This window comes from Macrotis lagotis, chromosome 1, assembly GCF_037893015.1.
Source record: "Macrotis lagotis isolate mMagLag1 chromosome 1, bilby.v1.9.chrom.fasta, whole genome shotgun sequence".
In the NCBI taxonomy this organism is placed as follows: domain Eukaryota; kingdom Metazoa; phylum Chordata; class Mammalia; order Peramelemorphia; family Peramelidae; genus Macrotis; species Macrotis lagotis.
In genome coordinates this window covers 225955527-225981463 of record NC_133658.1, presented here as the reverse complement: position 1 = coordinate 225981463, position 25937 = coordinate 225955527, and positions in this window count along the sequence as shown.

The following is a 25937-nucleotide window of genomic DNA, read 5'->3' as shown; positions in this document are numbered from 1 at the left end:
GGCACATTTTCCTCCCAAAGATTGATTTTTATATAAAATTTCCTATTAAGAATTTCTTGCACCAATAAAACTAAGTAATTTCTCTGGAATATAAAGATTTTGATGATTGTCTTGCATAAAGCTAGGTTTTGTGATTTGAACATGTCACAAACTGGTATGTGATACAGGTAGAATTTGAATTCAGGTCTTGTATGCATAGTATATGAACCTTTAACAGATATTTGTTAAGCAAATGAATGACAAAATGAAACATTTGTAGAATATTTAGCATTTTTATGGAAATTCCTCATTTATTCTTTGTTTAAGGAAAGAGACTAGACATATACCAAATAACGTCACAAAAAAGTAGATAATCACCTTTATCTTCTTTTTGCAAGTTGATGAGTTCCACAACTTTTCTACTATCATCCCTTTCCAATTCCCCTCCCTATGCTGTTGAAAAATCTTGTAAAGGTTGTACATATACAATAGTGTTTTATGTATTTCCATGCTGAGAAATAGAAATTAGAAATAAGGGAGAGAAAACCATGAAGAAGAAAGAAAAATATAAATGAACATTTAAAAAGTGACCCTTGACTTCGGACCAAGATGGCAGAGAGAAGGCAGGAACAGTTCTAAACACCTGAATCTTCTTCTCATCAGACTTGGTTTAACGTCAACTTATACAGATACTCAGTTAAATTAAAAAAAAAAAACATCTAACCTTTCAAGTTCTAAAAGGAAAAAAGGGGAGGGGTAATGGAGAAAGGGAGGGGCAAGGGAAAAAAGGGTAACTAACAAAAGGAAGGGAAGGGGAAGGAGAAAGAAAGGGGAGGTGGTGGACATTGGAGTGCAAACACACTGAAGGGGATGGTGTTCAGACACAAAATACTGGGGAATACGGATGGGGAGGAAAAGGGGAGAAAATACAAACAGAGGGAAGATAGCATGGAGGGTAATAAAGAATTAGTAATCATAACTTTGAATGTGAATGGGATGAACTCTCCCTTAAAATGGAAGTGAATAGCATAGTGGATTAAAAATCAGAATCCTCCAATATGCTGCTTACAAGAAACTCATTTGAAGCAGAAAGATACATAAAGAGTAAATGTAAAAGGTTGGCACAAAATATATTTTGTTTCAGCTGAAGTAAAAAAAGAAGGGGTAGCAATCCTTATCTCAGACAAAGCAGCAGCAAAATATATAGTGTTAAAAGAGATAAGGAAGGAAACTTTATCCTCCTAAAAGGTACCATAGACAAATAATTATTTCAAAATTGAATATATATTCACCCAATGGTATAGTATCCAAATACTTAGAGGAGAAGCTGAAAGAACTACAGGAAGACATAGACAGAAAAACACTACCAGTGGGAGACCTCAACCTCCCACTGTCAGTTCTAGATAAATCAAACCATAAAATAAACAACAAAGAAGTTAAGGAGGTAAATAGAGTGTTAGAAAAACTAGATATGCTAGACTTATGGAGGAAACTGAACGGGGCTAGAAAGGGATATACCTTTTTCTCTGCAGTACATGGAATTTATACAAAAATTGACCATGTACTAGGACATAAAAACGTAATGATTAATTGCAGAAAGGCAAAAATAGTGAATACATATTTCTCATATCACAGTGCAATAAAAGTCATATGCAATAATGGGCCAGGGAGACAGAACCAACTGGAAACTGAATAACTTCATTTTAAAGAATGAATAGACCAAAAACAAATTATAGAAAGTATTAATCATTTTATCCTAGATAAGGACTATAATGAAACAACATACCAAAACCTATGGGATTCACCCAAAACAGCTTTCAGGAGATATATTATATCTTTAAATGCTTATATGAATAAATTAGAGAAAGATGAAATCGATGAACTAAATATGAAACTAAAAATATTAGAGAAAGAACAAATTAAAAATCCCTAATGAAATACAAAAATGGAAATTCTAGCAATTAAAGGAGAAATTAATAAAATCAAAGCAAAAAAACTATTGAATTAATAAATAAAACCAAAAGTTGGTTTTATGAAAAAAAAACAATGAAATTGATAAGCCTCTGGTCATTTTGATTAAAAAAATGAAAGAAGAAAGCCAAATTGCTAGTATCATAAATGAAAAAGGAGAACTCACCACCAATGAGGAGGAAATTATAGTAATGATTCAAAATTATTTTGCCCAACTCTTTGCCAATAAATTTGATAGTCTTAGTGAAATGGATGAATATTTACAAAAATATAAGTTGCCCTGGTTAAATGAAGAGGAGATTAAATACCTAAACAACCCTAACTCAGAAACAGAGATTCAACAAGCCATCACTGAACTCACTAAGAAAAAATCTCCAGTGCCTGATGGATTCACAAGTGCATTCTACCAAACATTTAAGGAACAATTGGTTCCAATTCTATATAAGCTGTTCAGAAAAATAGGAAAAGTTGGGGCTCTGCCTAACTCTTTCTATGTAACAAATATGGTGGTGATACCTAAGCCAGGAAGAGCTAAAACCGAGAAAGAAATTATAGACCTATCTTCCTGATAAAGATAGATGCAAAAATCTTAAATAAAATATTAGCAAAACGATTACAACAAGTTACCACTGAGATAATACTTTATGATCAAGTAGGATTTATCCCAGGAATGCAGGGTTTGTTCAATATTAGAAAAACTGTTAATATACTGAATTATGTCAACAACAAACCTATCAGAAATTATGATCATATCAATAGATGCTGACAAAAGCTTTTGACAAAATACAGCACCCATTCCTATTAAAAACACTAGAGAATGTAGGAATAAATCGACTGTTCCTTGGAATAATTAACAGTATCTATCTGAAACCATCAACAAGTATTATATTCAATGGGGAGAGACTAGAGACATTCCCAGTAAGATCAGGGGTGAAACAATGATGCCCATTATCACCACTACTTTTGAATATCGTATTAGAAATGCTAGCTTCAGCAATTAGAGAAGAAAAAGAAATAGAAGGAATTAGAATTGGGAAGAAATAGACAAAACTCACTCTTTGCAGATGACATGATGATCTACCTAGAGAATCCCAAGAAATCATCCAAAAACTATGGGAAACAATTAGTTATTTTAGCAAAGTTGCAGGATATAAAATAAACCCTCATAAATCTTCAAGTTTTCTATATGTCTAGCAAGATACAGCAGGAAGAGCTAGAAAGAGAAATCCCATTCAAAGTAATCTCAGACAATATAAAATACCTGGGAGTCGGGGCGGCTAGGTGGCACAGTGGATAGAGCACTGGCCTTGGAGTCAGGAGTACCTGAGTTCAAATCCGGCCTCAGACACTTAATAATTACCTAGCCATGTGGCTTTGGGCAAGCCACTTAACCCCATTGCCTTGCAAAAACTAAAAAAAATACCTGGGAGTCTACTTGCCAAGACTGACTCAGAAACTTTTTGAAAATAATTATAAAACATTTCTCAAACAAATTACATCAGATTTAAATAACTGGGCAAATATTTACTGCTCATGGATAGGTAGAGCTAAAATAATAAAATGACAATTCTACTAAAACTAAACTATTGGTTTACTGCCGTACCAATGAAAATTTCATAAAATTACTTTAAAAAGTTAGAAAATATTGCAAGTAAATTCATATGGAGAAATAAAAAGTCAAGAATTTCCAGGAATTTAATGAAAAAATTGCAAAAAGAATGGGGCTTAGCCATACCAGACCTAAAATTATATTATAAAGCATCAGTCATCCAAACTGCTTGATATTGGCTAAGAAATAGAGTGGTGGACAAATGTAATAGACTAGGTACAATAGCAGGAAATGGTTATTGTAGTCTGCTGTTTGATAAACTCAAGTCCATCTATTGGGATAAAAACTCTCTCTTTTATAAAAACTGCTGGGAAAATTGGAAGTTAGTATGGAAGAAACTTAGATTAGACCTACACCTCACACCCTTTGCCAAGATAAGATCCGGATGGTTACAGGTTTTAGCCATAAAAAATATTATAAGCAAATTAGAAGATCAATAACTAGTTTACCTGTCAAATCTATGGAAAAGGGAGCAGTTTATGACTAAGGAAGAGATGGAGAACATCAGCACAAACCAACTAGATGATTTCAATTATGTTAAATTAAAAGGCTTTTACACAGATAAAACCTCTGTAATGACAATCAAAAGAAATGTAGTAAATTGGGAAACAATGTTTACAACTAATGATTTTGACAAAGGACTCATTTCTAAAATATACAAAGAACTGAGTCATATTTTTTAAAAAACAAGCCATTCCCCAATTAACAAATGTTCAAAGAATATGCAAAAACAATTTCAGATGAGGAGAACAAAGCAATCCATAGCTATATGAAAAATTACTCTAAATCTTTAATCATTAGAAAAATGCAAATTCAAGCTTCTCTGAGATCCTACCTCACACCTCTCAGACTGACCAGAAAGGATAAAGATCATTGTTGGAAGGGTTGTGGGAAATCTGGGACACTATTACACTGTTGGTGGAGCTGTGAACTCATCCAACCTTTCAGGAGAGAAATTTGGAACTACTCCCAAAGGGGAACAAAAATGAACATACCCTTTGTTCCAGAAATACCACTACTGTGTCTATACCCTGAAGAGATGATGAAAAATGGTAAAAACATCACATGTATAAAACTATTCATAGCAGCCATGTTTGTGGTGGCAAAAATTGGAAATAAAGTAAATGTCCTTCAGTTGGGGAATTGGTTAACAAACTGTGGTATATGTATGTCATGAAACACTATTGTTCTATTAGAAACCAGGAGTGATGGGATTTCAGGGAGGCCTGGAGGGATTTGCTTGAACTGATGCTGAGTGAGATGAGCAGAACCAGAAAAACACTGCACACACTAACAGCCACACGGGGGTGATCATCAACCTTGATGGACTTGCTCATTCCATCAGTGCAACAATCAGGGACAATTTGGGGCTGACTGCAATGGAGAATACCATCTGTATCCAGAGATACAACTGTGGAGTTTGAAGAAAGTTCAAGGACCATTCCCTTTACTTTAGAAAAAAAAGCAGATATCTTATTGTCTGATATTGTTATCTCTTATATTTTTTGTTTCTTCCTTAAGGATATGTTTTCTCTCTCATGACACTCAATTTGGATCAATGTGCAACATGGAAACAACGTAAAGACTGACAGATTGCTTTCAGTGGGTTGGTGGGAGGAGGGAAGTAAGATTGGGGGAAATATTGTAAAACTCAAATAAAATCTTGTATAAAAGAAAAAAAACAAAAAATTGAACCTTGTGGGTTTTTCTATTCATTCAGATCTCATAGTTTTTCTCTGGATGGGACTGCATTTTCCAAAACAGGGCAATCAGGATTATATTGATCACTGAACTACTAAGAGATGTTGCATCCATTATAGTTGATCATCTCACAATATTGTTGTTAATGTGTTCATTGTTATCTTGGTTCTATTCACTTCATTAAGTCTCATTTCATACTTTTCATAAGTACAGTCTTTCATGATTTAATACAGAGTAATATTATTCCATAGCATTCATGTGCCATAACATATTTAGCCATTCCTAAATTGATGAACATGTCAATTTCTGATTCTGTATACTACAAAAAAAGAACTATTATAAATATTTTTATATATGTGACTCTTTTCCTCTTTTTTTTATCTCTTTGGCATATAGACAGACGCAGTAGTGGTTTTGCTATTTCAAAGAGTTTGCACTTTATTTATTTATTGCCCTTTTGTCAGAGCGACAAACTGAGCTCAGACTATTTGGATCAGTTTACATATCTACCAACTTTGTATTAGTATCACAGTTTTCCCATAACCTCTTCAATGTTTATCATTTTCCTTTTTTATCACCTGAACCAATCTCATTGGTATGAGGTGAGCTATGAGAATTGTTTGAATATGAATATAAATGGCTTTAGTATTTTTATCTGGAAATTACCTCCGCATATCTTTGACCATTTACAAATTAGAGAATGAATTGAAATCTTATAAATTTGATTCATTTTTCTAAATATTTTTGAATTGAGACATTTATAAGAAGTACTGGCTGTAGAAATTGTTTCTCAGACTTCTGTATTCCTTCTAATCTTGACTGCATTGGTTACATTTGTTCAAACACTTTTAAATTTAATATAGCTGAAATCATCTGTTTTGCAATTTATAATGATTTCAATCTCATATTTGATCATAAACTTCTCCCCTCTCCATTGAACTGAAGGGTAGAAAATGTCTTGTTCTTTTAATTGGTCTTTGTATTGATTTTTTATGTCTAAGCTCTGTACCCATTTATTTTGGTATAAGTTGTGAAATTTGTGTCTATGTCCAGTTTTAGACATGTTATTTTCCAGTTTTACTGGCAGTTTTTGTCAAATACAAGTTCTTATCGCAGAATCTAGTGTTTTGGGGTTTATTAAACATTAATTAACTAAAGGCATTTACCACTATGTCTTTTGTAACTACTCTATAATCCACTGCTCTACTTATTTTCTTGGTCAGTATCAGAGAATTTTGATGACTGCTGCTTTAACAAAAACAGTTTTAGATTGGCTATAGTTAGGCCATATTCTTTTGCATTTTTTCATTAATTATCTTGATAGTCTTGATTTTTTTGTTGCTCCAGCTGAATTTTTATTCTATCTTTCTTTTCCTAGCAATTTTAAAATAGCTTTTTGGTAATTTGATTGTTGTGATATTGAAGAATTTAATTTGGGTAGAATTGTCATTTTTATTATATCCTGTTATATTCATGTTGGGATGAAATTTTGATTATTTATTTGATTTATTGTATGATTGTCTCATTCTTTAAAATTAGATTATTTTATTTCCAATTAATGTTATTCTCTATTTCCAGGGCTCTATATTACATGTGATTTTTAATCCATCATGATCTCAAAAGGGATAATATTTCTACCTTTCTGCTTTTGATTATGAGATTTTTGTACCCTAAAATATGTTCAGTTTTTGTATAGGTGCCATGAACTACAGAGAAAAAGGTACATCCCTCTCTGTCCCCATTCAAATTTCTCCAGAGTTCTATCATTTCTAAGATTTCTAACATTCTTTTCAACTTCTTAAATTCCTTCTTGTTTATTTTGGGCTTAGATTTATCTAATACTGAGAGAGGGAGGTTGAGTTTCCCCACTATTACGTTTTTTTTCTCTCTTAGTCTCAGGACATGTATACATAATATTGATATTGTTTTATTGCCTTTGGTACCTTTTAAGAAAATGTAATTCCCTTCTTTATCTCTTTTAATTAGATCTATTTTTGCTTTTGCTTAATCTGAGCTCAGGACGGCTACCCATTTTTTAAAATTTCAACTGAGGCATATTATATCCTAATCCAGTTTTTTATTGTTACCTTGTGTTTATTATTCTGGTTCATTTGTTTTTCTTATAAATAATATATTTTAGAATTCTAGTTTTTAATCCTCTTTTGTTTTATGGAATTTATCCCATTCACATTTTCAGTTATGATTACTAACTCTGAATTTCACTCTATGCTGTTTTTCTCCATTTGTACTTTATTGTTTCTTTTCCCCTTATCCCTCATCACCAAAATTTGCTTGACTGTTACCTTTCAATCAGGCCTTCTTTCTATCATCACTTTCCCTTTTCCCCTTTACTTTTCTTTTTAAATTTTACTTTACCATAACCTTACTTTTACTTTCACCCTCCCTTTTTTCCTCCCTCCTTTCTGTTGATTTCCCCTTCCAACTACTTCTTGTAGAGAAGGATGACTTTATGTATGCTACCCCTCTTTGAGCCAAATGTGTTGAGAGTAAAATTTATTCAGTATTCCCACTTTCCATTCTTTTCCTCTACCATAATAGAACTTTGTGCCTCTTCATGTGGCAATATTCATCCTCTAATGAGTCACCTTCCAATAATATAATCTTTTTTATGTCTTTGGTTTTTTTTTAGGTTTTGCAAGGCAAATGGGGTTCAGTGGCTTGCCCAAGGACACACAGATAGGTAATTATTAAGTATCTGAGACCAGATTTGAACCCAGGTACTCCTGACTACAAGGCTGGTGCTTTATCCACTACGCCACCTAGCCACCCCCATGTCTTTGTTTTAAAAAATATGTCTGGTTCCCTCAATATTTATCAAAATATACTCCTTTTATTTGTCCTGGTAGAATAGTTCCAAAGGATTGAATGCTTGATTGATTGATTTATAAGTATCATTACCTCATAGTCACTTCAATTCCACAGACTTTGTCTGAAAATGATCCCCTTATTAGAAGTACAATTCTTAAGAGCCACGAACTTCATCAGATTATAGTCTATTCATACTACCATCTTTATCCACATATATTCTACAGAACAAACGGTCCTAATAAACTAAAATATCACATAATGCAAAATCACTTCATGATCCATATATCTATCTCTATCTTATCTCTATCTCTATCTCTGTCTCTGTCTCTATCTCTACTCTATCTCTGTCTCTATCTCTATCTCTATCTTTATCTCTATCTCTATCTCTATATATCCATCCCCTCCAAAAATATTCCCTCCAATTTTAACTAAAGCACCATATATAGTAAAATACTCATGATCCATTTATACTCAACCCCTATAAGTAAACTCCCTTCAATTGGAGATAGAATATCATGTAAGGCAAAAGAATTTCATGATATATTTATAAGTAAACTATCTAAATAACTTCCTCCAACTTTCCCAATAGAAATGAAATTCTCATGTTCTGAAGAATCATTTATTTTTAAATGAATTTATTTGTTTTTATCCATATGCACATGTATATTATTAAGTTACAAAATTTCCTTCCATGCTTCCTTCTTACTTGCTCCCATCAGTGGTAAAAAATCAGGTTAGAATTGAAAATACATATTTTGATAAACATGTTTAAAAGTTAGTAATTTTTGGTATGAGGAATCAGGATTAAGGGAAAGAAATACATAGATAATTTTTATAAAATGTTTATCAGATTCTGAATGGTTGTTTTCTTTTGTGTATTTTGCTTTGTTTTGTTTTGTTTTTCTTCCTCTGGATGGGGATAATATAATCCATAGCCAGTCTAATACAGTTATCCTAGCTCTCTGGACAGCTGAGAAGAATTGCTTTCATCAAAGTTGTTTATATCATAATGTTATTGTTGATTTGTACATTGTTCTCTTGGTTCTACTCCCTTTGCTCAGCATCAGAACCCATAAGTCATTGCATGTTTCTCTAGAGTTTGACCATTTATTGTTTCTTAGAGAACAATAGCATTCCATGGTATTTATGTACCATAACATGATCAGCCATTTCCCAAATGATGGGTATCCCCTTAATTTCGCCCACTGACAGGCATACCCTCAGTTTCCAATTCTTTGCCACTACTAAAAGAGCCACTTTGAATATTTTGGAACATGTAGGACTTTTCCCTTTTTCTGTAATTTCTTCTGGACATAGATCTAGGATTGGAATTGCTGGGTCAAAGGGTATGAACAGTTTTATTGCTCTTTGGGCATAGTTCCATATTGCTCTCCAGAAAGATTGGATCTGTTCATATTTCCACCAGCAATACACCAGTGTCCCAATTTTCCTATGACCTCTCCAACATTGATCATTTTTCCTTTTTTCTCTTCTTGCCCAATCTACTAGGTGTGATATGATACCTCATTGTTCTTTTAATTTGAATTTCTCTAATCAATAATGATTTGCAACATTTTTATATATAAATATATATAACTTTAATTTCTTCATTTTAAAATTGTCTGTTCATATCCTTTGCCCATTTATCAAATGGAGATTTACTTGTGACATTAAAAAGTGATGCAATTATCTATATATTTTAAAAATGAGACCTTTATTAGAACTCTTAGTTGTAAAGATTGTTTCCCAATTTTCTGCTTTCCTTCTAATTTTGGCAGCACTGATTTTATTGTGCAAAAACTTTTTTAAAATTTTATATAGTCAAAATCATTCATTTTCCAGTTTATGATGTGCTGTAATTCTTTTTTGGTCACAAAGTTATCCTTTTCCATAGATTTGAGAGAGAATTTATTAATTTATTAATTTATCTATGGTATCACTATTATCTATAAATCTTGCACCTTATTTTGGCCTTATTTTGGTATAGACTAAAACTATGCCTAGTTTTTGCCATACTATTTTCCTGTTTTCCCAGTAATTTTTTTTCAAATAGTGACTTCTTTTTTTACAAAAAATTTATTTATGTAGTTTTGAATTTAAAATTTTTCCGTAATCTCACTTCCCTCACCCCACCCACCACAGAAGTCAGATTCTTAGACTTTACATTCTTTCCATGCTATACATTGATCTTAATTGAATGTTTTGAGAGAGAAATCATATCCTTAAGGAAAAAAATAAAATATAAGAGATAGCAAAATTCCACAATAAGATAATTTTTTTAAAATTAAAAGTAATAGTGTTTGGTCTTTGTTCAAACTCCACAATTCTGTCTCTGGATACAGATGGTATTCTCCATTGTAGATACCCCCAAATTGTCCCTGATTGTTGCACTAATGGAATGAGCAGGCCTATCAAGTTTGATCATTGCCCCCATGTTATTGTTAGGTTGTGCAGTGTTCTTCTGGTTCTGCTCATCTCACTCAGCATCACTTCATGCAAATGCCTCCGGGCTTCCCTGAATTCTGGTCCCTCCTGGTTTCTAATAGAACAATAGTGTTCCATGACATACATATACCACAGTTTGTTAAGCCATTCCCCAATTGAAGGACATTCATTTAATTTACAATTTTTTGTCCCCACAAATAGGGCTTCTATGAATATTTTTACACAAGTGATGTTTTTAACCCTTTTTCATCATCTCTTCAGGGTATAGACCCAGTTCTGGTATTGCTGGATCAAAAGCTATGCACAGTTTTGTTGCTGTTTGGGCATAATTCCAAATTGTTCTCCAGAAAGATTGGATAAGTTCACAGCTCCACTAGCAATCTATTAGTGTCCCAGATTTCCAAATCCCTTCCAACATTCATCATTATCATTTCTGGTCATATGTGCCAATCTGAAAGGTGTGATGTGGTACCTCAGAGATGCTTTAATTTTGATATAGAGTGTGAAATGTTCTTCTAATACAAGTTTCTTTCATACTAACTTCTAATTTTCCAAACTGTTTTTATCCAAGAGAGAGTTTTTGATCCCAGAAGCTTGACTCTTTGGGCCTATCAAATATCAGATTGCTATAATCATTTCCTGCTATCTCTTTTGCACCTATTCTATTCCCCTTATCTACCATTTTATTTCTTAGTCAATACCAGGCAATTTTGATAACTGATGCTTTATTATATAATTTTAGATCTGGTAGGCGAAACCAAATTCTTTTGCACTTTTTTCACTAAATCCCTAGAAATTCTTGACTTTTTCTTTCTCCATATGAATTTACTTACATTTTTTTCTTGCTCACTAAAGTAATTTTTTGGAATTTTGATTGGTAGGGCACTAAATAAGTAGTTTAATTAAGCAGAATTGTCATTTTTATTGTATTAATTTGGCTATCCATGAGCAGTTTATATTTTCCCAAGTGATGTTTTTAAATCTGATTTTATTTGTGAAAGAAGATTTTTTGTAGTTGTTTTCATGGAGTTTCTAAGTCTACCTTGGCAGGTAGACTCCCAAGTATTTTATATTTTCTGAATTTATTTTGAATGGGATTTCTCTTTCTAGCTCTTTCTGCTATATCTTGCTAGTAATATATACAAATGATGAGGATTTATGAGGGTTTATTTTATATCCTGAGACTTTGCTAAAGTTGCTAATTGTTTCTATCCGTGTTTTAGATGATTATAAAGTGTATACTCTAGGTTATGCCATCATATCATCTGCAAAGAGGGAGAGTTTTGTCTCTTCTATCCCAAACCTAATTCCTTCAATTTCTTTCTCTTCTCTTAACTCTCTTATTCTAATACAAAATTGAATAACAGTGGTGCTAACAGGTATCCTTGCTTCACCCCAATCTTATTGGGAATGCTTCTAGCCTATTCCCACTGCATATGATGTTTGCTGATGGTTTCAGATGGATATTGTTTATTATTCTAATGAACAATCCATTTACTCTTATGCTCTCTAGTGTTTTTAGTAGTGTGTGGTATTTTAGTATTTAGTAGGGTGTGGTATTTTGTCAAAGACTTTTTCAGCATCTATTGATATAATCATGATTTCTGATAGGGTTGTTGATATAGTTAATTAAACTAACATTTTCCCTAATATTTAAACAACCCTGCATTCCTGGGGAAAATCCTGCTTGTTCATAGTGTATTATCCTAGTGATAACTTGCTCTAATTACTTTGCTAAGATTTTGTTTAATATTTTTGCATCTATGTTCATTAGGAAGATAGGTCTCTAATGTTCTTTCTCTGTTTTGACTCTTCTTGATTTATGTATCAGCACCATATTGGTGTCATAGAAAGAGTTAGGGAAAGACGGAAGCTTCTCTTAGGTGCTCTCTCCAAAACATTTCAAAAATTTTAAAGTATGACAGTAGCTAAATACAAAGAAAGATCCAGTGCATGAGGGAATTCTCCAGCCCAAGGTAACTTGGAAAATAGTTGAAAAACTCTGTTCTATGGGGCTGGAGGGGTGGTCATACCAGAGGGAAAGAATTTCAGCTTCCTGGGAACAACCCCAGCATGCCTGGGAGCAGGGGCTCCAGCCAACTGAAGTTGCTTCCTCACATGCACCCCAGGGAGCACCAAGCACAATTTGGAAGATCAGCAGGGAGACCTTCACCAGAGTAAGTATGGAACCCAGGCCCAACATTCAGTGAAGTTGCAGCAACCCAAATACAGGAAATGTAAGCAGGCCTGTGGAATTTTCCAGCAAGAGCCTCTAAGCAGCTGTGGCCTAAGTACTCAGTCTACCAAAGGTAAGGTAGTAGAGGGAGACTGCTGAGTTCTGTCCTCTGTCTCTGGAACAGGACTCTGGGGCTCTGACCACATTAAGACCCTGGCCATTGTCTAGGCCTCCCATAGAGCAGGAAACCCTCCACCCGCCCACAGCCCCATGGCAGATGGGTGAGATTGTGGTCATTCACAGACCAGGAGAGAAGTCATAATCTCACACACTGGGGTCCTTGTGGAGGTGTACCAATAATACTGAAAAGGTCAGAAAGCATCCCAAAACCATACACATGTTGGGATAATAAGTAAACAGAAAAAAAGAGGAACCTGACCATAGACAATTACATTGTTCCCATGGAGGACCAAAATATTCAATTTGATGATGAGGAAGTCCAGGCTTCTGCATCTAAAGACTCCAAGAAGTATAGAAGTTGGTCTCAAGGAATGACAGAGCTCAAAAAATATTTTGAAAATCAAGTAAGGGAGATAGAATAAAATTTGGAAAAGAAATGAGATTCAGGAAAATATGAAAACCAAGTCAATAGCTTAGTGAAGGAGATCCAAAAAATGCTGAAGAAAATAATATGTTATAAAGTAGCTTAGGTCAAATGGATAAAACAGTTAAAAAATTCATTGAAAAGAAGAATGCTTTAATAAGCATAATTGGCTAGTTGGAAAAGGAGATAAAATTCTCTGAGGAAAACAAATCGTTCAGATGTAGAATGGAGTTAAGGGAAGCTGATGACTTTGTGAGAAATAAATACACAATAGTTCAACACCAAAAGAATGAAAAATTAGAAGAAAATGTGAAATATCTCATTGAAAAAACAACTGATCTGGAAAACAAATTCAGGAAAGATAATTTAAAAAATATTGGGGTACTTAAATGTCATGATTAGGAAAAGAGCCTTGACCTCATTTTTAAAGAATTGCTATAGAATGCCCTAATATCCTAGAAGCAGAAGCTGAAATAGAAATTGAGAGAATCCACTGATCTCCCCTGGAAAGTGATTCCAAAAAACAGCCCCCAGAAATATTATAGCCATGGTTGAGGACTCACAAATCAAAGAGAAAATATTATAAGCAGCCAGAAGGAAACAATTCAAATATCATGTAGCTGTAGTCAGGATCTCACAGGGTTTAGCAGCAACTACATTAAGGTTTTGTAGGGCGTGGAACATAATATTCCAGAAGGCAAAATAGCTTGAAATGTAGCTGAGAATCAACTACCCAGCAAAACTGCACATCCTCTTCAAGGGGAAAAGATGAACTTTCAATGAAACAGGGGAATTTCAAATGTTTCTTGTTGAAATGATCAGAACTGAACAAAAAGTTTGATCTTGAAGTACAGGACTCAGGTGAAGCATAGAGAGAGTGGACAAGAAGGCTGAATTATGTGGGACTTAAGGATGATGAATTGCATTCATTCCTGTATGGAAAGATGATACTGATAATACTCATATGAATCCTCTCATTTAATAGATCAGATAGAAGGAACTTTTATAGCTGAAGCAGAAGAGAGAGCTAAATTTGTAGATGTAGTATATTGTAAGAATGGAGTCAATGGGTGAAAGGGAAATGGACTGGGAGTAAGAGAAGGAGAGATAGAATAGTTTAAGATATTTCATATAAAACATAGTATATGGAGCTTTTGCAATAGTATGGAAGGGGGGAAGCTGAAGGGGAATAAGGGAGCCTTCATTCTTATCAGAAATGACTCAGAAAGGAAACAGCTTACACACTCAATAGGGTAAAGACATCTAGAGGGAAAAAGAAAGAAAGGGGAACAGGGGGAAGGAGTGGGATGTGGGTGATAGAGGAGAGGTAGATCATGGGAGAGGATAGTCAGATATAACACATTTTCTTTTTTTCTTTTTTTTTTTTTTGCTTTTTACAAGGTAGTGGGATTGGGTGGTCTGTCTGGGACTATGGGGCTGGGTGGTTTCCTGGTCCCGGGGATGGGATATAGGTTTGGGGACTCTTGGCCCCAGGACTGGTGCTCTGTCTTCTGTGCCACTCAGCTGCCACAAAGCATAGTTTTGAAGAGGGACAGAGTGAAAGGCAAGAGAATATAATAGATGGTAGTGGGGAGGAATGGATGGAGGGAATTACAATCAGCAACAGCAACTGTAGAAAAATATGGAAGTATTATGATGGACTTATGATAAAGAATGTGATCCACCCAAGACAAAGCTAATGGTATCAGAATAGACTGAAACACATTTTTTTCTCCCCTTTCTTTTACTTTATTTCTCATGAGGCTTTATATTTTTGTGGGGAAGGGGTTATTATGTTTACTCTTAAACATGAATGTTTTAGTAATGTATAAATAAAAAATAATTAAATTCTTTAAAAAATTAAAAAAAAACAGTTTGGCAGAGTTCTTTTCTCATCTATTTTGCCAGAGTTTAGGTAGAATTTGAACCAATTTTTCCTTAAATCTTTGATAGAATTCACTTGCAAATCCATCTGGCCCTGGGGATTTTTTCTTAAGGAGCTCAATTATGGCTTCTTTAATTTCTTTTTCCTGAGATAGTTTATTTAAGAATTTAATTACCTCTTCATTTAACCTGGGCCACTTTTATTTTTGTAATACTAACTTAAATTAAATTGCAGTTGTGCAAAATAATTCAACATTGTTACTTTAATTCCCTCCTCATTGGTGGTGAGTTCACCCTTTTCATATATGATACTGGTAATTTGGTTTTTGTCTTTCTTTTTTCTAATCAAATTAACCAGAAGTTTATCAATTTTATTGTTTCTTTATTAAAACCATCTCTTGGTTTTACTTATTAATTCAAAACTTTTCTTGCTTTTGATTTTATTAATTTCACCTTTAATTTTTAAAATTTCTAATTTGGTATTAAATTGGGTCTTTTTAATTTGCTCTTTCTCTAATTTTTTTAAATTGTTTGTTTAGTTCATTGATTTCCTCTTCAATTTATTCATATAAACATTTAAAATATAATATATCCTCTGAAAACTGCCTTGGCTATATCCCATAAGTTTTGGTACATTGTCTTGTTATTGTCATTACCTAGGATGAAATCATTAGTTCTTTCTCTAATTTATTGTTTATCCACTCATTCTTTAAAATGAGGTTATTTTGTTTCCAGTTAGTTTTAGGTCTGTCTTTCCATGGCCCATTATTGCATATGATTTTCATTGTATTATGATCTGAGATAGATGTATTCACTATTTCTGCCTTTCTGCAATTGATCATTAGGATTTTATGCCCTAGTCCATGGTCAGTTTCTATGTGAGTGCCAGATACTGCAGGAAAAAAAGTATATTCCTTTCTATGTCAATTCAACTTTCTCTAGATGTCTATCATGTCTGCACTTTCTAACTGCATTTATGTCCTCAATTTCCTTCTTCTTTATTTTATGGTTAGATTTATCTAAATATGAAAGCATGAGGTTGTGGTCTCAACTAGTAGAATTTTTCTGTCTGTATCCCTGTATCTCATTCAACTTCTCCTCTACAAATTTGCTTGCTCTGCTGCTTAGAGCATAAATATTTAGTCTTGAAATTGCTTCATTGTCTATAGTATCTTTGAGGAGGATATAGTTTTCTTCCTTATCTCTTTCAGGAGGATCTATTTTTGTAGCTCCTTTGTCTGAGATAAGGATTGCTACTGCTGCTTTTCTCACTTCAGCTGAAGAAAAATATATTTTGCTTCAACCTTTTATCTTTACTCTGTATATATCCCTCTGCTTCAAATGAGTTCTTTGTAAGTAGCTTATTGTAAGATACTTGTTTTTAATCCAGTTTGCTATTCACTTTGTGTTTTATGAGATAGTTCAGCCCATTCACACTCAAAGCTGTAATTACTAGTTCTTTATTTCCCTCTGTGCTATTTCCCTCTGCTTATATTTTCCCCTTTTTTTACTTTATCTGTATTACCCAGTATTTCGTTTCACACCTTTGGTGTGTTTTCACCCTTGTATCTGAACCCCTTCCTTTTCTTTCTCCTTTCCCTTTGTCCCTTCTTCCTTCTGCTAATTTCTCTTTTCCTCCCTGTCCCCTTTTAATAATTTAAAGGTAAGATAAGTTTCTCAAATTAAATGAGTGTGCGTATGTTAACTTTAGAATTAATTTGAAAAGACTAAGATTCAGGCAGTTCTCACCATCTTTTTGCTTCCCTTCTATTGCAATAAGTCCTTTGTACCTCTTTATGTAATGTGATTCATCCCATTCACTCTCCTCCTTCCTCCAGTCTCTTTGCTGTGCCCCATTTTAAGGAGATCTTATTTTAAAATAATTCCACCATCAGAGTCATGGATAAGTCATGAGTGTCCATCACTTCTGACTAGGTATATTCTCTCTAATAAAGTTAGAGTTAGCAAGAGTTATGAGAATCTTTCTCCCAGGTATATATATATATAGCCAGTTTCATTTTATTGGATAGCAGTTTTTTTTACCTTTTCATATGTCTCTAGAGTCTTCTGTTTGATGTCAAGATATTCTATTTAGCTTTGTTCTTTTTATCTGGAAGAGTTGGAAGTCTCCTATTTCTTTAAAGGTTCATCTTTTCCCCTAGAAGAGAAGACTCCTTTTTGAGGGATAGTGGATGTTTGGTTGCATTCCAAGTTCCCTTGCTTTTTGCAATATCTCATTTCTGGCCCTTAATGTTGATGCAGTCAGATTCTGTGTAATCTTTCCTGTGGCTCCTTGGTATCTAAATTGTTTCTTTCTTCCTCCTTACAAGATTTTTATCCTTTAATTTGGCCACAATGTTCCTTGGTGTTTTCATTTTAGGATCCCTTTCTGGAGGGGGTTCAATGGATTCTTTCAATAACTATTTTGCCCTCTGGTTTCATGATATCAGGGCAGTTTTTCATCACTAAATCCTGTAATATTAAATCCAGGCTTTTTTTTTTTTTCTTTTCAATGGTTTCAGGAAACCCAATGATTCTTCCCTTATCTCTCCTGGTTCTATTCTTCAGTTCAGTGTTTTTTTTTTTATGAGGTGTTTTACATTTTCTTCTATTTTATCAAATTTATGATTTTGTTTAACAGATTCTTGTTGTCTCATGAAGCCATTAGTTTCCATAGAATGCACTCTTTTTAAATAGAAGAATTATCTTAATTTACCTTTTGCAATTCCTTTTCCAAGTGGTCAATTCTATTTTTGAAGGAGTTTTCCATTTGCCCAAGTTTTGAGAGAATTATTTTCTTTTTGCCTTTGCTCAATTGAGGATTTGAGAGAATTATTTTCTTCTTGTGTTTGTTCAATTGGATTTTCCAAGAATTTGTTTTCTTGTTGGGATATGTTAATTTTCTCTTGTAAAGTGCTAATTTTCTCTTGAGTTTCTTTTCCCAATTTTTCCAATTGATTTTTAAACTCCATCCTGATTTCTTCTAGGAAGTGTTTCTGGGTTGGAGAGCAATTCATATTTTCTCCAGAAGATGTAGATCTCCCTGGGTTAGGGAGTTTGTTATCACAATAGGTTTCAATGGGTCCCCCTTTCCAACACCTTTCTTCATTTTCCTAGGATTTTGTGTTTGGTGAGGGGCTGGCTTATGAGGTTTTGTTTTGAAAACCCTAGAGGCTTTGCTCACTGTGTTTAGTAACTCCAAGTGGGTTGTCCACTAGGGTATACTGGTTCTTTTTGCTGAAGTGTTTGTGAGCTTGATTTAAATCCCTATCTCTGGGTCTAGAGGGGGTGGGGGGAGTAACAGGGTCTGAATTAGCTTTGAATAATGTGGGCTGAGCTCTGGGTGAGAATGTTAATCTCCCTATTCAGCTGGGGAAGCTTTGTTGCCCACACCCAAGCCTGGGTGTGTGTGTGTAGAGCAGTTACTGTTTGTTCTGGGAAGAGGGCTCTGCTTAAATTATAGAGCTAATGTCCCTGAGTCAAGTCCATAGATCTCCAGTTGCACTCTACAACTCTTCATGCTGGAACTTACCATCTAGCCCCACTGGGACTCCCTAGACCACTGCTCCCACATCCAAAGCTTCCCTGGCCTCAGACTCCAGTTTCTATGGTCAAAGGCTCCATGGCTAAGGCCCATCTTCTGGCTTCATTATGCCCCATGGCTTTCTAATCACTCCCTGGCTCACCCATGATTCCTAGATGAAGACTTTGAGGAAGAACTTCTTCTATTAACTTCTCTTTCTGCGTTTCATAAATAGAATTTCTTTCATATTATTTCTGAGGGGAAACCAGGAGACCTTAGTACAATGTCTTCTTCTCTCCACCATATTGGCCAGAAGTTCTCAAATGGTGAGTTCTTTTCCCAGAAGCTGATATCTTTGAGTTTCTCAAATAATAGATTGTTCTAGCCATTTACTGGGGTTTCTTTTGAGCCTATCCTAAATCCACTGATGGATTACCCTATTTCTTAACCAGTACCAGGAAGTTTTGATTACTGCTGCTTTATAGAATAGTGTTAGAGCTGGTAGAGCTAGGTCACCTTTCTTTACTTCCCACCCCCATCAGTTCCCTTACTGTTCTTGCCCTTTTGTTGTTCCAGTTGAATTCTCTTACTATTTTTTTAGTTCAGTACAATAATTATTTGTTAGTTTGATTTGTATGACATTAAATAGCTACTTTAATTTAGGTAGAATTGTCATTTTTATTATATTAGCCTGACCTAACCATGAGCATTTGACATTTTCCCAATTATTTATATTTGACCTTATTTGGGTAAGAAGCTCTTTATAATTGAGTTCATAGAGTTTCTGGGTTTATTTTGGGTAGTAGATTCCCAAATTTTTAATGTTGTCCATAGGTATTTTAAATGGAGCTTCTCTTTCTAACTCTTGCTCTTGGGGATCTGAATTATCATTTAAAGAAAAATCACTTCAAGGTCCATTTATAACTAAATCCTCTAATTACACTACCTTAAACTTCATTCAACCCTCATAAACTAAACTTCATGATCAATCTATACCCATACTCTATCTCTAAATATGCTATTTTTAACACTCAGAAGATAAATATAATTCTCAAGAGTTACAAGTATTTTCTTCCCTTTTAGTTTAATGTTATTTAATATTAACAGTTTATTATTATTGGGGCCTCTTTGATTTTCTCTCTTCTGTTTCATTTAGTGATCTCAACAGCTCCTATGGTTTCTCTTACTTTTCCTACCCATATAATTACCCAATCCATTTGTCTAGTTTCTTTTCTTATCATCACCCCCTCACCAACTGCTCATTAGACATTAAAAATTAAATATAACATAAAAATGAAATTTCTTATAAACATCTTTATTAGGCAGTTAGTTGAAATAGTGGATCAAGAGCCTCATCTTGATGAATTCAAATCTGGTCTCAGACAGTTACAAGCATCTGTTAGCATCAGTTTCCTCATCTGCAATCTTAACTTGAAAAAGAAATGGCAAACCACTTTATAATACCTTTGGTTTTTGTTTTAGGTTTTTCAAGGCATTGGGGTTAAGTGGCTTGCCCAAGGCCACACAGCTAGGTAATTATTAAGTGTCTGAGGCCACATTTGAAGTTAGGTGCTCCTGACTCTATGGCCAGTGCTCTATCCACTGTGCCACCTAGCTGCCCACTTCAATATCTTTTTTTAAGAAAACTGCAAGCATATTCCTGAACAGTTAAAAACAACTGAAAAGTGAGTGAATAACAACAAATATCTCTATCACCACCTGCTTTAAAATGATCTCATATTTTTGATCTCCACATTCCAAATTTCTTTATTATTCTTAAGGGAGTCACTATTTTCCTAGTCCCCTACATTTATAATATCTATGTCATTCTTGAATCCTCACTTTCATTTTAAAATAATCCATTGTAAAGCTTTGTCATGACAATATTCATGATATCTTTTTATTATATACTCTTTTCTTCCCACTTAAATAGCAATATACATAGTTGACATTCATCAATTATTGTCTGGACCATTGTAAGAAGCTTACAATTGTCTTCCCTACTTTAAGTCTTCTCCATGCCTCAAGTCTATTATCCTCTCTGCTGAAGTGCTTTTCCTATAATAAACATTGAATTAATTCACTGAAGTACCCAGTGAGCTCCAATATTTCTCTATTATCTCTGCACTGAAATGTAATGTCCCTATTTTGGCATTTATAGCTCTAACCAAAAGTCCTTTCCACTTTTCCTCTTCATATATATATATATATATATATATATATATATATATATATATATATATATATATATATATGTGTGTGTGTGTGTGTGTGTGTGTGTGTGTGTGTGTGTGTGCATTTTTCTATTTCTCTTTATTTCTCTTCTCTCTCTGTGTACATGTATATTCATGATAATATCTGTGTAAGACATTTGGTTCTTATGTATTATAAACTATTTTGTTCACAATAAAAGGAGTTTTTTTCTAAGTGTTAAACTATAACTATTTTGTTAATTATCAGAAATGGAAAGAGAATATTAATTAACAATGATTTGAATCATTTGTATGGAAACCATCCCTACTTCTTCACAATTTCATAGATCATCTATTCTTTAAATGATAATAACAAAGTAAATCACAGTCATTGATTTGCTAGTATTCTCAGAAGGTATTAGAATTGTCTATATAGACCCTGGAAATGGCAACTACTCCAATAAAAATGGTAAAAGCCTTCTCTCTCATTCACATCCCTAACAAATCACCTAAAGTCTGAATAAAGAAAAAATGAGAGTGGTAAAATAAAATAAATTTGTGAAGGCACAGTAAAATAAAAATATTTCATAATAATGCCTTATTGAAAAGTGATAAAAATCCAAAATAATATTATAGTGGTTAATACTTCAAATTGAAGATCACAAGTAACATACAGACAAGGTACTGATGCAGAAACTATGACTGGGATACTGGAAGTCAGATTCCAGTGGTCAATAAGAGTCACAATATTATGACTATTACCCCAGAGAGAGGATATTATCTCTGACTCATCATGAGTAAAGGGGATATGTTACTATCTCTATATTCAAAAAGAGTAGGAATTGTAATTAACCTCTTACAAAGGTGTTGGAAACCAGCAGAACTTGGTCAGATTTGGAATACTTTCCATGACTCCTAGTTTATTCTCCCTAAAGTAAATAGATTTAGGTCTATAAATAAGCCAATGCTATTGACCTGATACTGTAGAAACCTAGCTAGATGGCCGGGATTGTAGCCAGTAGTTATCAATTGGCCCTCCATTCAAGGGCAAGTGTTCATTTATGTTGTCTACATTCAACTCAGGGTTTGCAGTTAGAACTGAGCATAATCACATTGTCCCCTAATTAGAGTTCATAAAATCTTTTGAAAGTGTGTTGCTCTATTGGCCAATCTTCCCATTAAATTGTTTAAACACATGTGAGCAAAAAAAGTCAGAGTAGACATTTTCTCCAATAATAATGACATTTGAATCTCCCATCCATCTCCTCAAAAAAAGACTTATGTGAAAGACATAAATCAATTTTAGATTTCTCCATGTTGTAAATGACTAATAAATCAAATGTTTGAGCAACTTGATGGACCAGCAAAAAAAAAGATAACCTACAATTCCTAACAAGTATGTGGTCACATTCTACCGCTCTGACACGCATGATCTAGCAAGGCTATACAACGTGAACCACTGGAAAATTTCCTTGCAACTGCTGCATTCTTTACTATATGACACTACTACCACCTTCCTCACTTCACCTTCTCAGAAAATGAATAAAAAAATTCACCTTCATCTTTAGTAATCAAATTCACTTGGTGTGATAGCAAATATAGGTCTAAGAAGTCTGGAAGCTTACTCTGCCTGGGATAGCATTCAATATAGAGAGAATGTCAGTGTGTATAGGAAGGTTAAACCAGATCTCAATAAGAATGATCCTTAACTGAAGCCAGTTCTGTTCTATCCACTCCTTCAAAGACATGAAACAAAGACTGAATGTGGTGAAAGAGGGATTTTCCAGCAAAGGAGAAAATCAAGACAACCTATAGGTATAACCCCTGGAAGATATACTATCAAACTTAGAGTAACAAATGGACTAATGGACTATGGGGACACAAAAGGGGGAGACAAAAAAGATTCAGAAGGAATAAATCCCAGTAACAGATAGATAAATGAACAAGAAAAATAATAATACAAAGAAATATGGCCTGTAGGAAATCTAAATTAGTTCAAACATCTTTGAATATTACAAAAAAAAAAGAAAATAAGGCCACATTTGATGAGACATGATATCCTGTGAGCATGGAAAGAAGACTTAGAAAAAGGATCCTACCTCTGTGGAAGGTGAATCAGGTATATGGAAGATAGTTTTCAGTTAAGGATATTGATGCTAGCTATAGCCAAATTCAAACAAAAACTAGTTCTAACTCACTATTGAAGAAATGCAAATTAAACAAATTTTTGGAATACCTTCTTCATATTAAGTTCTCTAATATGAAAGAGTAGGAAAAAGAAAAAATGTTGGAGTGGATGTGGAGACAATTAGAAATTATTGCACTGATTATAGAGTTGTGAAATAATTTAACCATTCTGTAGAACAATTCAGAACTTTTCCTAAAGGGCTATAAAACCATGCATAACCTTTGATTTGGCAATATCACTACTAGTTCTGTGACCCATAATACATGAAAAAAAAGAAAAGGAACTCTATGTTTAGATATTTACAGGAGCTCTTTTCTGGTCGCAAGGAATTGGAAATTGAGGGATGTCCATCAGATGGGGAATGACTGAACAAATTGTGGTATGTGATTATGATAGAATATTATTTTTCTATAAGAAATGATGAGCAGAATATTCTCAGAAAAACATGGAAATATTTACATGAGTTTATGCAAATTGAAATGTATTGTGTATGAAGTAATAACTATAGTGTTGGATGATAAGCTATGAATGACTTACAGCAATACATCGACCCAAGATAACTCTGAAGTACCTAAAATGAAGAATGCTATTCATTCACAGAGACAGAGTCTGAATACAAATTGCATCAGTTTCTTTTTTTTGAAATTTTTTTTGCGGGGGGGGGGGAGTCGCATAATCATAACATGACTACTGTTTTAATGATTAAGAAAATAGGAAGCCCTATTTCTGCTCATTCACTTTTTAGACATGATCATATGCTGAGTGCAATGGTTTGCATCATGCTAGATGTTTTTAATGTTATCATTTTTTTCATGGAGACTAACCACGTGGTATGAAAACAGTGGGAACAGAATTTGATGGGATTTGTGTAAACAAAACAGAGCAAAACAAAGAGACTAAACATTGACAGAAAAGAGGAAGGGACCTATATAAAGAGTTTAATAATAGAAACAATAGAAAAATACTTCATAATAATAAATGGAAAAAATAAAATTTTCACTAAGAAAGAATAGTTATGGATCAACATAAAACAAAGCTAAAATTTGTTACATAAGTAAAATAGACTTAAACATAAATTTGGTTAAGTGAAAAATGATGGAACAAGATCTACTAATCAAAGGACTATAAAAAGGACAAGTAAAAAGATATAGACAAGAGAGAAATAGAAATTATATATATACACACAAACGCACATATATATCTATATATCTATAAGCATTTTTAAAAGCATTAAGGATAAAAGAAAAGAAAGCACTAAATATATATGCAACAAATATCATAGTGTAAGTCCATAAAATTATTGATCACATCTAAGAATGAGTTCCTCCATAAATCAGGCACAAGAACTGTGTAGTTTTGGTGTGTTTCTATTTAATTGAAGCCAGTAGAACAAATGAACTCTAGATAAGTGCTACAAGATATGGAATTGAAGGTTTGAGGAAATTTTGCCATGGGGTAGGGGCTTAAATTAGGGTAAGAAATATGTGGATTATGAGTCACATTTAAATTTCATGTTTTAGGTGGTTAACATAAAACTTTTGAGGAAGAATTACTTGCAGACTTAAAAGTGATTGATCTTTCTTGAATGTTATATTTCATGCTAGCTTCCATAATTAACTAGATTATATTATTAACTAAAGGACATAATAATAAACTTCTATGACCAGATGAGTAATAGATTTGTAAGATGCTTAAGACTGGAGATGGTTTCATTTTAATTCTTGAATTCTGTAGTTTAAATTAGTGAATTTAGTAGAGTAGATGATTAAGAAATCTTTATGAGATTGAAAATGAAGAATGGCTAGTAGAATGAATATTTGTTGCTGTCAGGGTATGTTTCTTGAATTGGTTTCTGTAGCGTATGAGTTTAATTTTGTTCATTGAAATTATCTAATGTCTAATTGTTTAGAAAACATCATTGTAGTCTATGAATGAAAGTTTGGATGGACCTGACTGATTTTGTAGCAATTTGATGAAAATCATAGCATTGTTAACTTTACACCTGGACAAGTAAATCAGTTCGACTACCATGATCCAGTCTTGATGATAAAAAATACCAAAAAAGAGATATAAATGATAAAAGATGATAGATACAAAGATAAAAGTTGTATTGATTTCAAGTATCTTATATTTTCTTGATGATACAAATTTGCATATTTATGTGTTAATAGATGTTATTAGATAAGAATTGATAAATATATGCACAACTGGCATAAGGTAATCTTTGTTTCGAAGGTAATGACAAATTTAGAAGGCAATATAAGCAAGTGTGGCATCCAGTAGATGGTGATATATATGTTGAATCTTGAGGGAAACAGTTATTTTTAACAAATAGAGTAAAGAGGGAAAGGAAAGAAAGATCAAATGTAGAGAGAAAGCAAATAAAAAGCAATGTTAAAGAGATGCAGACTCATCTATAAGGAATAAAATTCAAATTTGCCACCATGGATCTGGAGAGTCATTTCAACGTGCAAGTCAAAGAAGACTTCTTTAGCTTTCCACCCTTCAGAAAAGAAAATAATTTGCAATTAGTTAAGAAATGTTTGATAAGGCCATATTGTAAAACATTTTAAATGTCAACTATAGGCATAGAGATAATAATAAACTAACAAATATTTTGAGTCACCCAATGCAATTTGACATGTACAAATGTGATTAAGGATAATCACTATGACGGGCTGGGTGAGGATTATTTGAAATAAAGGGAAACTTGAGGAATGGACACATAAGAGGCTACTATAATATTCCAAAAAGAGGTGATAAGGGTCTGAATTTGAATAATAGCTGTGGGAGTGGAAAGAAAAGAAATGTGAGAAATTTTGTGAAAACAAAATAA